The sequence below is a fragment of the Mesoplodon bidens genome (genome assembly GCF_964165515.1).
Source record: "Mesoplodon bidens genome assembly, chromosome: 4".
Lineage (NCBI taxonomy): Eukaryota > Metazoa > Chordata > Mammalia > Artiodactyla > Ziphiidae > Mesoplodon > Mesoplodon bidens.
In genome coordinates, this window is record NC_138160.1 from 174153386 (window position 1) to 174169455 (window position 16070).

Below are 16070 nucleotides of genomic sequence, written 5' to 3' on the forward strand. Positions count from 1 at the left end.
CCCGCGTCCCCTGCATCAGCAGGCAGACTGTCAACCACTGCACCACCAGGGAAGCCTCTCAATGTAGTTTTGATTTGCATTTCTCTAATAATTAGCCATGTTGAACATCTTTTCATGTGCCTCTTGGCCATCTGTATGTCTTCTCTGGAGAAATGTCTATTTAGGTCTTCTGCCCATTTTTTGATTGGGTTGTTTGTTTTGATGCTACTGAGCTGCATGAGCTGTTTGTAAATTTTGGAGACTAATCCCTTGTCAGTCACATCATTTGCCAATATTTTCTCCCACTCTGTGGGTTGTCTTTTCGTTTAGTTTATGGTTTCCTTTGCTATGCAAAAACTTTTGAGTTTAATTATGTCCCATTTGTTTACTGTTGTTTTATTTCAATTGCTCTGGGAGACGGATGGAAAAAGATACTGCTGCGATTTATGTCAGAGAGTGTTCTGCCTGTTTTCCTGTAAGAATTTTATAGTGTCTGGTCTCACATTTAGGTCTTTAATCCATTTTGAGCTTATTTTTTTGTATGGTGTTAAGAATGTTCTAATTTTGGGACTTCCCTGGTGGCGCAGTGGTTAAGAATCCGCCTGCCAGGGGCTTCCCTGGTGGTACAGTGGTTAAGAATCCGCCTGCCAAGGCAGGAGACATGGGTTTGAGCCCTGGTCCGGGAAGATCCCACATGCCATGGAGCAACTAAGCCTGTGCACCACAACTACTGAGCCTGCGCTCTGGAGCCCGCGAACCGCAACAACTGAGCCCACTTTCCACAACTACTGAAGCCCACGCGCCTAGAGCCCATGCTTCCAACAAGAGAAGCCACCACAATGAGAAGCCTGCGCACCACAACGAAGAGTAGCCCCCACTCGCCTCAACTAGAGAAAGTCCACGTGCAGCAATGAAGATCCAAAGCAGCCAAAAATAAATAAAATAAAATTTTAAAAAAGTTTTAATTTCTTTTTTTTTTACATGTAGCTGTCCAGTTTTCCCAGCACTATTTACTGAAGAGACTGTCTTTCCACCATTGTATAGTCTTGCCTTCTTTGTCGTAGATTAATTGACCATACTTGTGTGGGTTTATTTATGGGCTTTCTATCCTGTTCCATTGATCTATATTTCTGTTTCTGTGCCAGTACCATACTGTTTTGATGACTATAGCTTTGTAATGTAGTCTGAAGTCAGGGAGCCTGATTCCTCCAGCTCCATTTTTCTTTCTCAGGATTGCTTTGGCTATTCGGGGTCTTTTGTGTCTCCATACAGATTTTAAGATTTTTTTGTTTTAGTTCTGTGAAAAATGCCATTGGTAATTTGATAGGGATTGCATTAAATCCGTGGATTGCCTTGGGTAGTATAGTCATTTTGACAATATTGACTCTTCCAATCCAAGAACATGGTATATCTTTCCATCTGTTTGTGTTGTCTTCAATTTCTTTCATCAGCATCTTACAGTTTTCGGAGTACAGGTCTATTGCCTCCCTAGGTAGGTTTATTCCTAGGTATTTTATTCTTTTTGATGTGATGTTAAATGGGATTGTTTCTTGAATTTCTCTTTCTGTTCTTTCGTTGCTAGTGTATAGAAATGCAGCAGATTTCTGTGTATTAATTTTGTAACCTGCAACTTTACCAAATTCATTGATGAACTCTAGTAGTTTTCTGGTAGTGTCTTTAGGATTTTCTATGTATAGTGTCATGTCATCTGCAAACAGTGACAGTTTAACTTCTTCTTTTCCAATTTGGATTCCTTTTATTTCTTTTTCTTCTCTGATTGCCATAGCTAGGACTTCCAGAACTATGTTAAATAAAAGTGGTGAAAGGGCTTCCCTGGTGGCGCAGTGGTTAAGAATCCGCCTGCCAATGCAGGGGACATGGGTTCGAGCCCTGGTCCGGGAAGATCCTACATGCCACGGAGCAACTAAGCCGATGCCCCACAACTACGGAGCCTGCGCTCTAGAGCCTGTGAGTCACAACTACTGAGCCCGCGTGCCACAACTACTGAAGCCCACGTACCTAGAGCTAGTGCTCCGCAACAAGAGAAGCCACTGCAATGAGAAGCCCACGCCACAACGAAGAGTAGCCTCCACTCACCGCAACTAGAGAAAGCCCGCATGCAGCAACGAAGACCCAACACAGCCAAAAAATAAAAATAAATAAATTTATTAAAAAAAAAAAAAAAAAAGTGGTGAAAGTGGACATCCTTGTCTTGCTCCTGATCTTAGAGGAAATGATTTCAGCTTTTCACCGTTGAGTATGTTAGCTGCAGGTTTGTTGTATGTGGCCTTTATTATGTTGAGGTATGTTCCCTCTTTGCCCACTTTCTGTAGAGCTTTTGTCATAAATAAGTGAATTTTGTCAAAAGCTTTTTCTGCATCTATTGAGATGATCATATGGTTTTTTTATTCTTCAACTTGTTAATGTCATGTATCACACAGATTGATTTGCAGATATTGGAAAATTCTTGCATCCCTTGGATAAATCCCACTTGATCACAGGGTATGATCCTTTTAACGTGTTGTTGGATTCAGATTGCTAGTATTTTGTTGAGGATTTTTTAAAAATATTTATTTATTTATCTATTTATCTATCTATCTATCTATTTATTTATTTTTGGGCATGTTGGGTCTTAGTTGTGGCATGTGGAATCTTTTGTTGTGCTGCACGGGCTCTTCATTGTGGCATGCGGGCCCAGTAGTTGCAGCGCGGGCTCTCTAGTTGTGGCGCACAGGCTCAGTAGTTGCGGTGTGCAGGCTTAGTTGCCTGGTGGCATGTGGGATCTTATTTCCCTGACCAGGGATCGAACCTGTGTCCCCTGCATTGGAAGGCGGGCTCTTAACCACTGGACCACCAGGGAAGTCCCTTTGTTGAGGATTTTTGCATCTGTGTTCATCAATGATATTGGCCTGTAATTTTCGTTTTTGCGGTATCTTTGTCTGGTTTTGGTATCAGGGTGATGGCGGCCTCATAGAATGAGTTTGGGAGTTTTCCTTCCTCTGCAATTTTCTGGAACTGTTTCAGAAGGATAGGTGTTAGGTCTTCTCTAAATGTTTGATAGAATTCGCCTGTGAAGCCATCAGGTCCTGAACTTCTGTTTGTTGGGAGTTCTTTAATCACAGTTTCAATTTCAGAGCTTGTGATTGGTCTGTTCATATTTTCTATTTCTTCCTGGTTCAGTCTTGGGAGATTGTACCTTTCTAAGAATTTGTCCATTTCTTCCAGGTTGTCCATTTTATTGGCAGACAGTTGCTTGTAGTAGTCTCCTATGATCCTTTGTATTTCCTTTTTTCCTAAAGAAAGCCACATGGCATTTATTTTTTTAAATATTTATTTATTTATTTATTTGGCTGCGCCAGGTCTTAGTTGCAGCACGTGGGATCTTCATTGCCACATGCGGGATCTTTGTTGTGGCACGTGGGATCTTTAGTTGTGGCATGAGGGATCTTTAGTTGTGGCATGTGAACTCTTTTTTTAAAAATTAATTAATTCTTGGCTGCGTTGGGTCTTCGTTGCTGTGCACGGGCTTTCTCTAGTTGCGGAGAGTGGGGGCTACTGTTCTTTGTGGTGTGCGGGCTTCTCACTGAGGTGGCTTCTCTTGTTGTGGAGCATGGGCTCTAGGCACGTGGACTTCAGTAGTTGTGGCATTTGGGCTCAGTAGTTGGGGCTTGCGGGCTCTAGAGTGCAGGCTCAGTAATTGTACTGCACGAGCTTAGTTGCTCCATGGCATGTGGGATCTTCCCGGACCAGGGATCAAACCCATGTCTCCTGCATTGGCAGGGGGATTCTTAACCACTACACCACCAGGGAAGCCCTGGCATGTGAACTGTTAGTTGCAGCATGTGGGATCTAGTTCCCTGACCAGGGATTGAACCCAGGCCCCCTGCACTGGGAGCACGGAGTCTTAGCCAGTGGACCACCAGGGAAGTCCCCATCCTTTGTATTTCTGTGGAGTCAGTTTTAACTTCTCCTTTTTCATTTCTAATTTTATTGATTTGAGTCCTCTCCCTTGTTTTCTTGATGAGTCTGGCTAAAGGTTTATCAATTTTGTTTATCTTTTCAAAGAACCAGCTTTTAGTTTCATTGATCTTTGCTGTTGTTTTCTTCATCTCTATTTCATTTATTTCTTCTCTGATCTTTATGATTTCTTTCCTTCTGCTAACTTTAGGTTATGTTTGTTCTTCTTTCTCTAGTTGCTTCAGATGTACGGTTAGGTTGTTTATTTGATAGTTTTCTTGTTTCTTGAGGTAGGATTGTATTGCTATAAACTTCCCTCTTAGAACTGCTTTTGCTGTATCTTATGGGTTTTGTTTGTTTGTTTGGGTTTTTTGTTTTATTCTGTTTTGTTTTTTGGCCACGCTGTGCAGGACCTTAGTTCCCCAACCAGGGATCGAACCTGTGACCCCTGCATTGGGAGCACAGAGTCTTAACCACTGGACCACCTTGCTTTTCCTTTTGTGTGTGTGTATCTATTGTAGTTTTTGGGTTTGCTGTTCCCATGAGGTTTTGATATAGCAGTCTATATATGTACAAGGTTGTTTTAAGTTTCTGGTCTCTTTCCCACCTAGAGAAGTTCCTTTAGCATTTGTTACAAAGCTGGTCTGGTAATGCTGAATTCTCTTATCTCTTGCTTGTCTGTAAAGCTTTTGATTTCTCCATCAAATTTGAATGAGAGCCTTGCTGGGTAGAGTATTCTTAGTTGTAGGTTCTTCCCTTTTATTACTTTAAATATATCATGCCACTCCCTCTGGGCTGCAGAGTTTCTGCTGAAAAATCAGCTGATAACCTTATGGAAGTTCCCTTGTATGTTGTTTGTCGTTTATCCCTTGTTGTTTTTAATATTTTTTTCTTTGTCTTTAATTTTTGTCAGTTTGATTACTATGTGTCTTGGCATGTTCCTTCTTGGGTTTATCCTGCCTGGGGCTCTCTGCGCTTCCTGGACTTGGGTGACTGTTTCCTTTCCCATGTTAGGGAAGTTTTCAGCTGTTATCTCTTCAAGTATTTTCTCAGGTCCTTTCTCTCTATCTTCTCCTTCTGGGACCCCTATAATGTGAATGTTGGTGTGTTTAATGTTGTCCCAGAGGTCTCTTAGGCTGTCTTCATTTCTTTTCATTCTTTTTTCCTTCTTCTGTTCTGCGACAGTGATTTCCACCATTCTGTTTTCCAGGTCACTTATCCGTTTTTTGCCTCAGTTATTCTGCTATTGATTCCTTCTAGTCTCTTAGACTGTCTTCATTTCTTTTCATTCTTTTTTCTTTATTCTGTTCTGCGGCAGTGATTTCTACCATTCTGTTTTTTAGGTCACTTATTCATTCTTCTGCCTCAGTTATTCTGCTATTGATTCCTTCTAGTGTATTTTTCATTTCACTTATTACATTGTTCATCTGTTTCTTCTTTACTTCTTCTAGGTCTTTGTTAAACATTTCTTGCATCTTCTTGATCCTTGCCTCCAATCTTTTTCCGAGATCCTGGATCATCTTCACTATAATTATTCTGAATTCTTTCTCTGGAAGGTTACCTGTCTCCACTTCACTTAGTTGTTTTTCTGGGGTTTTATCTTGTTCCTTCATCTAGGACATATTCCTCTGCCATTTCATTTTGTCTAACTTCCTGTGATTATAGTTTCCGTTCCACAGGCTGCAGGATTGTAGTTCTTCTTGCTCTGCTGTCTGCCCTCTGTGGATGAGGCCATCTAAGAGGCTTGTGCAAGCTTCCTGATGGGAGGGACTGGTGGTGGGTGGAGCTGGGTCTTGTCCCTCTGGTGGGCAGGGTTTTACTCAGTAAAACTTTAATCTGCTTCTCTGCTGATGGGTGGGGCTGTGTTGGTTGTTTGGCCTGACACAACCTAGCACTGGAGCCTACAGGCTGTTTGGTCAGGCTGATGGTGGCCTCCAGGAGGACTCACGCCAATGAGTACTTCCCAGAACTGCTGCTGCCAGTGTCTTTGTCCCTGCAGTGAGCCACAGTCACCCCCTGCCTCTTCAGGAGATCCTCCAATACTAGCAGGTAGGTCTGGCCCAGTCTTTTATGCAGTCACTGCTTTTTCCCCTGGGTCCTGATGCACCTGAGACTTTGTGTGTGCCCTCCAAGAGTGGAGTTTCTGTTTCTCCCAGTCCTTTGGAAGTCCTGCAATCAAATCCCACTGCCCTTCAAAACCAGATTCTCTGGGGACTCCTCTTCCCATTGCTGGACCTCCATGCTGGGAAGCCTGACGTGGGGCTCAGAACTTTCACTCCAGTGGGAGAACTTCTGTGGTATAATTGTTTTCCAGATGTGGGTCACTCTCCTGGAAAGTATGGGATTTGATTTTATCATGATTGTGCCCCTCCTACCATCTTGTTGTGGCTTCTTCTTTGTCTTGGATGTAGGGTATCCTTTTGGTTGGTTCCAGCGTTTTTTTGTCAGTGGTTGTTCAGCAGTTAGTTGTGATTATGGTGTTCTTATAAGAAGGGATGAGCACACCTCCCCAATGTAAAAAAGCCATCCATTTTGTAGGTGGCTGAAAAGCAAGGGATAGCTCTGGGGGTCCTTATACAGAAGCTAGGAGAAGTTCCTCAGCCTATAGGCTATTTTTCCAAACAACTAGGTCCCATGGCCTGAGGTTGGCCTGGTTGCCTCCAGGCAGTAGCTGCTACTGCTTTATTAATGGAAGAAACTAACAAGCTCACCTTTGGACAGCCCCTGGAAGTCCAGAGCCCTCATCAAGTACAAGGGATTCTGGAGATTAAAGGCTACCATTGGCTAACTGGAGGCTGCCTTACTAAATACCAGTCTTCACTCCTTGACTCCTTAGAGGTAACCTCAAAACTTGCCACACCCTCAACTCGGCTACACTGATGCCTGATGAAAGCCCCAAACTAACATATTCCTGCCTCGAAACCCTCAACCAGGTTTATGCCTGTAGGCCTGATCTAACAGAGCAGGCCATAGAAAACCCTGAGGAAGAATGGTTTACTGATGGCAGTAGTTACATTCAAGATGGAGCCAGGAGAGCAGAGTATGCTATTGTGAGCACCCCTAGTGTTATAGAAGTTACCCAACACTTTGGCCCGGAGAGCTGAAGTGATAACCCTAACCTGAACCGTAACTTTAGGGGAAGGAAAAGTTGTAAATATATACACAGGCTTCCTTGTTTTACATGCCCATGCAGCTATCTGAAAAAAAAAAAAAAAAAAAAAAGAGGACTTTCAAATGCAAAAAAATCCCCTGTAGACTATGGGGCTGAGATTTTACATATCATAGAAGCAGTTCAAAACCCCAAAGTAGTACAATTAACCAACAATCCTCACTGTTCAATATGGGCAGGGAAATTGAAAACTGGTTCTCTAGTTTGTTCTCTTGGATCCCACAAGGTATAAAAACTTTCTGGTGGGAGGTTTTCATTTTCTCATAACCCTTCTCTTTTAAGTCATTACTAATTTATGCTATATTTCATCTAGTGTTTTGTTGTCTTCCCTACTGTTGTAAATCTGTGACTAAGACTTTTTGGTCCAAAAAGGAGACCTGGGACCAACAGGTCCAGACCTTCCATTCTAAAAATCGAGAAGCATGTCAAACTTTAACCCTGAGATTAACAAAAATATACACCCAAGCAGAATGGCTTCATAATTTTGGCAAAGACAATATCACTTCCCCTGTCTAGTCAACAGTTAAGGAAGCCCTCCCAATGTTAACCTGGTTTCTTCCCTTTCTAGGTTATTGTTGTTCTTCTCCTTTTTAGCCCTTGTTTAATTAACCTTTTGGTTAAGTTTGTATCTTCTAGGCTCCAATAACTTCATGTAAGGCTCATGATGTCTCAAGGAATTTAAACCATTTTAGCGGAGAGTGGCCCAGGTCCCTATAGGTCCTTGGTACAGTCAGCGAGGGACTTCTATACCTCTACGGTAGGGTAGGATCTGTGGCTCCTGTCCAGCAGGAAGAAGTTTCAGAAGAAGAGACCTTTAGCCCCTTACCACTTAAGAATAAGGGCGTAGAGTCTCTCAAGGGTGAATGAGGCAGGCTGGGACCTGGGACCTGGGACCCTTTGCTGCAGTGCTTGCACCTGGACAAACGTCTCCTCCAGCAACAAAATACAATGAAACTATAAGGGACTAAAAATAACTGCATGTATGTGCAATTGGGGCAAATTATGGACAAGATACAAAAAGGCCAAAAACCCAGCTGCCACTTCTGAAAAGCTGGGGCAAAAACAGGGTGTGAGGAGCAAAAGCAGGGTACTGTGCATGCCCCCTGCACACACCACCACCAAGGGGGTGGGCACACCACCTAACCCACCCCTTCTGCCCGACCCCTGGACATACCCCTACCATCACACCATATAAGGAGCTAGCTTGCCCTTGGGGAGCAAAGCAAGGGAACCTGTTACTTGTTTTCACTCTTCCCAGCTCCAGCAGGGGCCCCAATAGAGCCTTGCCTGAATTTCTTCTCTGGCGTCTTATCAATTTCTGTTGATTAAGGAAACCCAAAAGCCCTGATCGGTAACAGTGCGAGTGATCTCAGGTGGCTGTGGGGTGGCCGTGGCCTGCGGTGGCTTGAAGTAGGATATCAGTTCCCCAACCATGGCTTGAACCTGGGCTGCGATGGTGAAAGCGCTGAATCCTAGCCACTAGACCACCAGGGATCAGTAGCTAGGGGTAGGGCCCTGGCTCTTTATCTGCTCTGGAGAAGAAATCCACAAAGAGATGGAAAGTAGCAAAACAAGTAGAGTATTTATTAGGACAAAAATTACCTGCGGATAGACACACGGGTGGGCTCAGAGAAAGAGTCGTACGCTCTTGGGGTAGTTTAAGTCACTTACATGGGGCAATTCTTCCGGGTTTCCTCTGGCCAATCATCTTGCTTTGTCTGGCTCTGAGTCCATATTTGGTCTGGCTCAGGCCCCTCCCCTGTGTGTGCACACATCTTTTAGCTAAGATGGATTCCAGTGCAAGGGTCTCTGAGAAGCTGACAGGACATATTATGGTCTGGTGCCCCCTCCCTTCTCTGACCCCTGAGGAACCGTTCTGCACATGTGTAGTCGGGGAGGTCTCCTTGACCTCAAGAATGAGAAATGTGTAGTCTCCTTATCTTTTCTCCCGGCATCTGTCCACAGGGAACAGAGTCCAGCTGCTCAGCCTGGGGTCCATCTATCTCCTTCCTCAGGACGGAGAGAGATGTGGCTGGAGCTGGCGTTGCCTCCAGCTGGGAGAAGGCAGAGTGGTGGCTGCCTGCACCGATGCCCATGGGCACTTCACTCCCCCTCCCTTTGGGGGTTACTTTCTCTACTCTACTGGATAAAGGCATGCTGAGGACCAGGAGCCATTCCTGCTCTGCGAAATGGAGCAAGTGGGCTGTTCTCAGGAGTAAAAGGGCCAGTGTATGTGGGTGTTGGCTCAGTCACCAGCCCAGAGTGGGGCTGGCCTCCCGGGTGCCAGGAGAGGGAGGGCTGGAGGCAGAGGAGCTGCCAGGAGATGGGGGCTGGGCCAAGCACCTCCCCTCCCTGACCACAGGACGCTTACACCTTCATACCTGTACTAATTGCAGGCTTTTCCCAGTGCTCTGTGGAACCAGGAGGGGTGCAAGCAAGCAAGGGATTCGTCTAACTCGGGCTCTGGGCAAGCACTGGGGGAGTGCCCTTGCCATTTCCCTGCCTGGGTACTATTCCTAAGAGTCCTGGTTCCCAGCATTGGCTGTAAGGCCTCGGTTGGGGGTTGGTGGGGCTAGCGGGAGAGGCCTCTTGGGTGGGTTCAGACTGGGAGGTGCTGGGGATTTATCTTCCTCGTCCAGCCCAGGCCGGCAGGATGGAAGCCTGGGAGTGTGGTAGGTTCTGGGCGTCCACTTCTGCAGAGGTATTTATGCCAGGAGCATGTGAAGCAGGGCCAGTGGCTGAGAGGCCTTGACTCTGGGGCCTGATGGAATGAGTGGCCTCAGTGTTCCCGCAGACCAGATGCCAACGCTGACACAGGGGTACTGCTCTCTACGTGCTAATGGACTTTGTTGACAGACTGGGCTGTCTGAGCTTTCTGGAGTAAACTGTATTGTTCTGTGTTCTTATGTTTTCACAGACATCTTTTATTTGTGGCAGGGATAATGGTTTTTCATTTGGACTATGATACAAAGGGTTTACATTTTTTTCTAAATGCATATTTAAGTTTAAAAGTAAATTGATTTAAGAAAAATTATTAAACAGTAAAAGTTAAGGAGATGGTCTGTCAGTGCTGTAAATTTGGGAAGTTCATCTGCGTCCCCTCACCCTCTACACTCTGGCTTTGAGGGGGAGCAGGAAAGGGGAGGCCTGGGAAGGGGACAGCATTCTGCCCTGACATCTGGTGAATATAGGGCCTCTGTCACAAATGGGACTGTCCAGGGCCAGGGTGAGGGAGAAGGGTGGTGATTGACTTTGGTGGGAAGTGTGAGGTCCGGAGTGATGAAGAGTGGGAGATGGGGCAAGGGTACGTAAGCTGGTGGGGGCCACGCGCCAAAACTGATGGCTGGAGTTGGGCAGCTATAGGGGTGCAGGCAGTGGAGACTGAGGGTAGTCTTCCAGATCCCACCACCCCGCCAACTGCCAGGCTGCCTTTCTGTACCTTCTCCCCAGTGGCCCCTTCGGAATTCCAGGAGAGGGTCCTCTGTGCCACACACCCACTCAGGGACACACACCCACCACTTGGCTGAGAATGGGTCAGCACCGTGCCTGACTGACCTGCCAGGGTTGTGTGCTGAGGGAGGGAAGGGGCATCCCAAACGAAAGCCGATGCTGCCGCCAGAAGGGGCTAAAGGTGAGGCAGTCATGGAGAGAGAGAAGCCTAAGGGGGTGACGTCACCCTGGGCCTGCGGAAGTGACATCACAGTGAGGGAAGGCCTGCTGTCCCTTGGTTCATTAATTCCGGCATGCATGCATGCATTCATTCTGTCCACTGCTGGGAGGGGCGGGGTGCGCCTAGGCCCTGCTGACCCAGAACTGGCAGGCCTTTAGCTTGTCCCTCACTGTAGCCTCTGGACTCCCAACTTTTCCCTTTGAAACTGGGGTTGCCTGGCTCTGGGCCAGTTTTCCACTGCTCTTCGTGCCCCTGCAGTTATGAATTCCTTGGGGCCTGCCTGCAACCCAGACTCCCTCTGGGCACTTCCAAGCAGGTGCGTTCTGCCTCTTACCCTGCTAATGGTTCAGCTGCTTGTGCCTAGAGACACCAGCTCTGGCCCCCATCTAGGAAGGAGGATGGAGCCCAGTGGGCCCAGAAGAGTTCTGCTTTCTCGCCGGACCTCAGGCTGTGGGCCCTTCCTCCTCTGTTCGTGCTTCCCACAGAGTGAAAACGCCCTTTTGTGTTGGGCTTACATGCCATCTCTCAGCTCATTTTGCCTTCCTGTAGAGTTGCTGGGATAGCACTTGGAGGTGGCCAGTCCTTCCATCCATCTTCACGGAGCTTAACCCGTGGTCCAAGGATCCAGAATTGGTGCCATCCAAGAGCTGAGAAAAAAAATCCTTCATTTTCACTAACCTCTAACTGAAACTTGGAATTTCCTTCAATTATGAATGGAGGCAGCAAAGTCCATCAGAATTAGCAGGGTTTGCGACTGTCAAACAGAAATCACAGGTATTTTCATACTAACTACAGGTGTTGCAGACACTTCAAAATAGCAGTTATATACTCACGACTGCCTCATGTTTCTGGTATTTATTAATCCACAGGCATTGCTTATAATGTCTGTTCTATAATTTAATGAGTTAGTAAAGAGTCACAGGTATTTCTGTATCACAAATTTGTATGCTTTTATATTTTGATATTTGTGTTTCAACGTTAGTAGTCTTTTTGTAATGCAACATACTTTATGCGTTTCAAAACATGGTTCTAAGCAGGGGTCCTTCTCCAGATGCTGACGGGTGTCTCTGGCACAGTGAGAGTTTGGCAGCCCTAAAGGTTCACCTCATGCCTCCACTGGTCTTTCCTTAGACACCTTGTTACCAACCAGGTTTCTTGGACCCCTTAATCAACAGAAATTGGTAAGAGGCCAGGCAAGAAATTCAGGCAAGGCTTTATCGGGACTCAGTGTTGCAGCAGGAGGGAACAAAAACAAGTAACACGTTCCCTTGCTCGCTCTCTGAGGTAGGGGTGAGCTGGTTCCTTACATGGGGTGAGGGTGGGGGTGTCTTCTTTTAAAAAAATTATTTATTTATTTATTTATTTTTGGCTGTGTTGGGTCTTCACTGCTGCGTGCGGGCTCCCTCCAGTTGTGGCGAGCGGGGGCCACTCTTGGTTGCAGCGCCCTGTCTTCTCACTGCAGTGGCCTCTCCCGTTGTGCAGCACGGGCTCTAGGTGCACGGGCCTCAGCAGCTGTGGCTCACGGGCTCCAGAGCGCAGGCTCAGCAGCCGTGGCGCACAGGCCCAGCTGCTCCGCGGCATGTGGGATCCTCCCGGACCAGGGCTCGAACCCGTGTCCCCTGCATTGGCAGGCGGATTCCCAACCACTGCACCACCAGGGAAGTCTGGGGTGTCTTAGGTGGTCTGCCCACCCGCTTGGTGGTGCTGTGTGCAGGGTGCACGTGCAGCACCCTGCTTTTGCTCCTGGTCCCTCAGAAGTGGCAGTTGGGTTCTTGTTATTAGTTATTCGTAATTTGCCCCAACTGTCCATACACACTCAGGTATTTATAGTGCCTTATACTTCCTTTGTATTTTGTTGCTTGAGGGGGTTTGTCCAGGTGCAAACACTGCAGCAAAGGGTCCCGGGTCCCAAGGTTTAGGTCCCAGCCTGTCTCATCCCCCCCTGAGGGATTCTACACCCCTTATTCATAAGGGGTAAAGTGATCTCGGGGCGAGAGCAGTGTGTGGCGGCTTGAAGTGAGATCTTAGTTCCCTACCGGAGACTCAGACCTGGGCCACCTGGGTGAAGACCAGGAATCCTAACTGCTAGACCACCAGGGACTAGTGGCTAGAAGCAGAGCCCTGGCTCTTGTCTTCTTTGAAAAAAGTAGTTTACAAAGTGCCTGAAGTTGTAAAATAGGCACGGAGTTTATCAGAAGCACAGTGTGTGTGGAAGAGCACACAAAGAAGTAGTTTATTTAGGACAGAAGCAAAGTGGAGCTCCACACTCAAGAGAAGAGTGTGGGTGTCCTTGCTAATGAGGAGTGCACTAAAGGGGTGGCTTGATCATTTACGTAGGGGCAGTTTTCTTTGTTCCCTTTGGCCAATCACCTTGCTCGTTGCCCATATCTGAACTGACTCAAGGCTCTCCCCTATGTGCACACGCGTCTTTTAGCCAAGATGGATTCCAGTGGGAGGGTCTGTGGGAGGTTGATGAGACATATTATGGGCTAGTGTCCCCTCTCTTTTTGACCCCTGAGGAAACTTTTCTGCGCATGTGCGGTTGGGGAGCATTCTAGGCCTCAAGAATGAAAGATGTGGTCATCTTATTTTTTCACTCCAGCAGAGCTTAGTTCCTCTCTGCTCCTGCTGTTAACTTTTTCTTGATGTATCAGGGGGAGCTCTAATTGCTCAGCCTGACAAGCTCCAACTGCTCAGCCTGGGGCCCATCCACCTCCTATGTTAAAGGAGCCAAAGGTCTCTTCTTCTGAAACTTCTTCCTGCTGGACAGGGGCCACAGACCCTACCCTAACCTAGAGGTGTAGAAGTCCCTCGCTGACCGTTCCAAGGACCTGTAGGATTTGGGCTGCCCTCTGCTGGAATGGGTTGAATTCCTTGAGCCATCATGAGCGTTACTTGAAATTGTTGGAGCCTAGAAGACACAAACTTAACCAGAAGGTTAAACAAACAAGGGCCAAAAAAGAGAACAACAATAGCCACTAAAGGGCCTAGGAAGGGAAGGAACCAGATTAACTTGGGGAGGGCTTCCTTAACTGTTGACCAGACAGTAGAGGCAATATCGCCCCTGCCAAAACTGTGAAGCCATTTTGCTTGGGTGTATATTTCCTTAATATTAACTTCTACCTGTCCTGTTGCATTGATCCAGGCGCAGCAGAAGTATTAGTTATTGTACAAACTCCACCTTGTTCTGCCAGAAGATAGTCAAGAGTTAGACGACTGTCAAGAACTACATTAGCCAAAGAAAGAAGAGAGGTTTTATGTCCTGTTAAGGCTTGACCTGTCTGTTCCATCATATAACCAAGCTGTCTGGTGAGATTACTTGGTGTTGTTTCATGATAGGTAAAGCCTCCCCATGGAGCTGCCCGTCCTATGGGCAGCCCTGCCCCGGCTAAGACCATTCCTGGTGCTCTCTGGGTTCAGTGGTGAGCTGGAGTGGTCCCGTTAATAGATTTAAGAAATCCCTCGTATTCCTGTAGTCCCTAGAGTGCACTCTCCTATGAAGTGGACACTATCAATGCATTTATAGGCCATAGCTTGGTTGGAAAAAGGACAGGGCCTGGCCATAATTCCATAACACATATTGGTTTGGGTGTCTGCAGAGGAAAACAAACCCTTCAGGGATGCAGACCTGGATGTCTGTCTCACAGTTGTTAAGAGCGGACAGTCCTTGAAGGACATAACTGTGGTTAGTACTTGAATAATTAGGGGACAGCAGACCAGTATGTTGATAATTAAGCATATAAAGCTCTCTGATATTTTTAACAAGATGGTTGTGCGTGATCCTGCTGGTACCATCAGAGGGTTGCACTCGACAGCAAAGAGTCCCACAGGTGGGTTGAACTGGATTGACCAGGTGGATACGACATTTCCTTTCCACCACTCACACTCCCCTTCTGTGTTGTTTAGGGGTATGGGGCCATAATTTGAAACAGGGCACCAGTGAGTAAGGTTGTAGATACAGTTTATCTCTATAGAAGAGGCAGGATACCTGGTGTAATTATATCTTGGGGGGGTTCATGGGACTTGTGAAACAAATGCCATTTGTGCAATTTAACATAGCATGCCCCACACCTCACGTCCAGTTGTATGGAAGAGTCAGGTTAAAGCATTGGAATAGCCCCCTGGAAGGTGCAATTGTGACCAGCAGAGGTCGTGGGGGTGGTAATTGTCCCTGATTTAGATTGTTAATTCCCATTGGAACCAGCAGGTTCAGGGGAAATGCAAGAGGAGGGCCAGTAGCCAGCTGGGGGTGTTGATGGCACATCCAGCATTCTTTGAAACACTCTCCTTAGGATATGATTCTAGAAATGTTGATAAGTGAGTTTTCTTGCCATTATCCCCTAGTTACAGGGACTAGTAAGGTAGACAGAGTCAATAGGAGGAGCATTTCTGTAGTGGACTGTTTCCCGTAAACCCAGCGCAGACAAAGGAGCTGCTTCCCTGGTGGGGGTGGCTGAGCAAAGTGGTAGAAGGCAAGCCAGAGTTACAATAGCAAGGATGGCACATAGGAGTCCAAACCGCCACATCATTTTACTTATCTGTCGATGGTGCCTGTCTTCTGAATAGGTATCTCAGATTTTCCACTGGCTCACAGGTGTAATGTTCTTCTGTTGTGACCTTTGGGGTTTTTGGAGGAAAAAGCTTTAGTCTGGACAAATGTACCCAACTAGCTATCCCTTGCAGTCTGACAGCAGTGGGGGTGGCTAAAATTACTTTATAGGGGCCCTTCCATTTTAGCCATAGTTGGTCTTCGGGGACGCTTCTTTCCAGGTTTTAAGAACTTGGTCCCCGGGGTTTACTTGTGAAGGAACTGCCCCTTCCACTGTATTTTTAGTGGGAGCTGGCAGTGCCTGTTGGCATAGTCCTCGACTGCTTTCTGACCTTGTCCTAGATTAATAATATATCTCGGGACTTCCCTGGTGGCACAGTGGTTAAGAATCCACCTGCCAGCGCAGGGGACACGGGTTTGAGCCCTGGTCCGAGAAGATCCCACATGCCGCAGAGCAGCTAAGCCTGTGTGCCACAACTACTGAGCCTGCGCTCTAGAGCCCATGAGCCTTAACTGCTGAGCCCACGTGCCACAACTACTGAAGCCCATGCACCTAGAGCCCGTGCTCTGCAACAAGAGGAGCCACCGCAATGAGAAGCCTGCGCACCACAACGAAGAGTAGCCCCCGCTTGCCACAACTAGAGAAAGCCCATGTGCAGCAACGAAGACCCAATGCAGCCAAAAATAAATAAATAAAACAAATAAATATATTAAAAAAATATATATATCTCAGGGTCTGGTTCACT

General features: G+C 46.7%; 1 long non-coding RNA gene across 1 annotated transcript in view; it reads left to right on the forward strand.

Annotated features, from left to right (window-relative positions):
• Positions 1-11946, forward strand: part of LOC308616545 — a 20233-nt gene extending 8287 nt beyond the window's left edge. The window contains exon 3 of the long non-coding RNA XR_014015724.1: positions 11325-11946. This is a non-coding gene — a long non-coding RNA (uncharacterized lncRNA). The remainder of the gene's footprint in view (positions 1-11324) is intronic.
• Positions 11947-16070: the final 4124 nt, after the last annotated feature.